The 3,307-nt window shown below is 48.4% G+C and overlaps 1 long non-coding RNA gene across 1 annotated transcript; it reads right to left on the reverse strand.

Moving 5' to 3' along the window:
• Nucleotides 1–263: 263 nt before the first annotated feature.
• LOC124030947 lies at nucleotides 264–3,173 on the reverse strand. The gene is made up of 3 exons (XR_006838054.1): nucleotides 3,115–3,173; nucleotides 743–850; nucleotides 264–434 (listed from the first exon to the last, which is right to left on the reverse strand). It is a non-coding gene; the product is annotated as an uncharacterized LOC124030947 (long non-coding RNA).
• Between the last annotated feature and the right edge of the window lie 134 nt (nucleotides 3,174–3,307).

Below are 3,307 nucleotides of genomic sequence, written 5' to 3' on the forward strand. Positions count from 1 at the left end.
GCCACCCTCGCCCCTAACCACTAGGCCACCCCTCGCCCTAACCACTAGGCCACCCTCGCCCTAACCACTAGGCCACCCCTCGCCCCCTAACCACTAGGCCACCTCGCCCCCTAACCACTAGGCCACCCCTCGCCCCTAACCACTAGGCCACCCCTCGCCCCTAACCACTAGGCCACCCCCGCCCTAACCACTAGGCCACCCCTCGCCCCTAACCACTAGGCCACCCCTCGCCCCTAACCACTAGGCCACCCCTCGCCCCTAACCACTAGGCTACCCTACCCAAGATTGATCCATTTACAGGGTGAAATGTGATAAACTATAAAAGAAGTGTTGAAAAGTGAAAAGTTTGCTATGGTCTGCAATAACTTACCTACTATACATAAACAAATCTCATTCCCCAACATTTTCCTCAATTCTTTGACCCAGTTTTTCACCTACAAAGCAAAGACATTACATTTCAGATCGATTTACAGTTCAAGAAAAGAACATTTCAACATTAGAACACAGAGACACCGATGCAAATTAAATATGAATATCAAAAGAAACCATTTTCCATAATCATACATCTTGACATTTCTATGTAACTCATTTTTGAAATGATGTTCTTCTCTCCAGAGGCTGTGTTCCTAATAGCACCCCGTTTCCCTATGGGCCCTGGTCAAATGTAGTGCACTGTATAGGGAATTAGGGTGCTCTTTGGGACACGGCTCTCCGCTGTTCTCCCCGAGGAGATCATAGCCACCTTCTGGAAAGAGTCCTCATCTGTGATGTCATAGACCAATATGGCTCCGTTGGAGTCTCTGTAGTAGATGGGACCTAAGGCGTGGAAGCGCTCCTGACCTGCTGTATCCTGGGGTAGAGCGAGAGAGCGCAGAAGAGAGCGAGACAGAGAGACAGAGAGAGACAGAGCGAGCAGAGAGGACAGAGAGACAGAAGAGACAGAGAGAGACAGAGACGACAGAGCGACAGAGAGACAGAGAGAGAGAGAGACAGAGAGACAGAGAGAGAGAGAGACAGAGAGAGAGAGACAGAGAGACAGAGACAGAGAGAGACAGAGAGAGAGAGAGAGAGAGACAGAGAGAGAGAGAGAGAGAGAGAGAGAGAGAGAGTCCACTGTTCAAGCCTCTGGAAAAAGACTGTTTGACATGGACAGTGACTCTGGCTACAGTTTGGTGGCGAGAACAACATTACACACCAGGAAGAAACACCTGCAAGCCAGACTGATTCAGACAAATAATGTCAACGATGCATCTCTCCCTGCCTGCAACAGACTGACTCAAATCAGAATGGATGCCGGATTCCTGTTCCTATTGCATCAAATGAGGCAGGACCATATGTTATAGGACAGAGAGATCACTGCAGGACCATATGTTATAGGACAGGGGGAGATCACTGCAGGACCATATGTTATGCAAGGACCATATGTTATAGGACCGGAGATCTGCAGGACCATATGTTATAGGACAGAGAGATCACTGCAGGACCATATGTTATAGGACAGAGAGAGAGAGAGAGATCACTGCAGGACCATATGTTATAGGACAGAGAGATCACTGCAGGACCATATGTTATAGGACAGGGGGAGATCACTGCAGGACCATATGTTATAGGACAGAGAGATCACTGCAGGACCATATGCAGGACAGAGAGATCACTGCAGGACCATATGTTATAGGACAGAGAGAGAGATCACTGCAGGACCATATGTTACAGGACAGAGAGATCACTGCAGGACCATATGTTACAGGACAGAGAGAGAGAGAGATCACTGCAGGACCATATGTTACAGGACAGAGAGAGATCACTGCAGGACCATATGTTACAGGAGAAGAGAGAGAGATCACTGCAGGACCATATGTTACAGGACAGAGAGAGATCACTGCAGGACCATATGTTACAGGACAGAGAGAGAGAGAGATCACTGCAGGACCATATGTTACAGGACAGAGAGAGATCACTGCAGGACCATATGTTACAGGACAGAGAGAGAGAGATCACTGCAGGACCATATGTTACAGGACAGAGAGAGAGAGATCACTGCAGGACCATATGTTACAGGACAGAGAGAGAGATCACTGCAGGACCATATGTTACAGGACAGAGGAGGAGATGAGGGATTGAGAGAGAGCACTGCAGGACCATATGTTACACTGCAGGACCATATGTTACAGGACAGAGAGAGATCACTGCAGGAATATATGTTACAGGACAGAGAGAGAGAGAGAGATCACTGCAGGACCATATGTTATAGGACAGAGAGAGAGAGAGAGATCACTGCAGGACCATATGTTTAATTATGTTACAGGAGAGAGAGAGAGAGACCACTGCAGGACCATATGCAGGACCACTGCAGGACCATATGTTACAGGACAGAGAGATCACTGCAGGACCATATGTTACAGGACAGAGAGAGAGAGAGAGAGAGATCACTGCAGGACCATATGTTACAGGACAGAGAGAGAGAGAGAGAGAGATCACTGCAGGACCATATGTTACAGGACAGAGAGAGAGAGATCACTGCAGGACCATATGTTACAGGACAGAGAGAGATCACTGCAGGACCATATGTTATAGGACAGAGAGATCACTGCAGGACCATATGTTATAGGACAGAGAGAGATCACTGCAGGACCATATGTTACAGGACAGAGAGAGAGAGAGATCACTGCAGGACCATATGTTTACAGGACAGAGAGAGAGAGATCACTGCAGGACCATATGTTACAGGACAGAGAGATCACTGCAGGACCACTATGTTACAGGACAGAGAGAGAGAGAGATCACTTGCAGGACCATATGTTACAGGACAGAGAGAGAGATCACTGCAGGACCATATGTTATAGGACAGAGAGAGAGAGATCACTGCAGGACCATATCATTTCTTCGAGGATTAACAGGAAGTCAAAGCAGATTAAGGGATCTACATCCTGTTCCCCATATGAGCTCTTGAGTCCAAAAGCATTACTGCTGGGAACCAGGATGCCATTGGGGACAGAGGAGTGTCCGACTCGCAGAGACGCAGAAGCGAAGCGAGCGAGAGCGACGAGCGAAGAGCGAGAGAGCGAGAGAGGCGAGAAGGAAGCAGAAGAAGAAGAAGAGAGAAGAAGGCCTTACCCAGATGGCCAGGTTCACCCTCTTCCCTGTGATGTTGAGCTTCTTGTGAGTGAAGGAGCGCCTGGAAGAGACAAAACACATTAGTCTTGTGTCTGGAGAAACACACACACAGTAACAGGCCCTGACCACAGTATTAAATAGGTTCAGCTCCTAGCAACAAGGTGAGGAAGAAACCTCGTCACGACTCAGGGAG

Source organism: Oncorhynchus gorbuscha, unplaced genomic scaffold (assembly GCF_021184085.1).
Source record: "Oncorhynchus gorbuscha isolate QuinsamMale2020 ecotype Even-year unplaced genomic scaffold, OgorEven_v1.0 Un_scaffold_18615, whole genome shotgun sequence".
In the NCBI taxonomy this organism is placed as follows: Eukaryota; Metazoa; Chordata; class Actinopteri; order Salmoniformes; family Salmonidae; genus Oncorhynchus; species Oncorhynchus gorbuscha.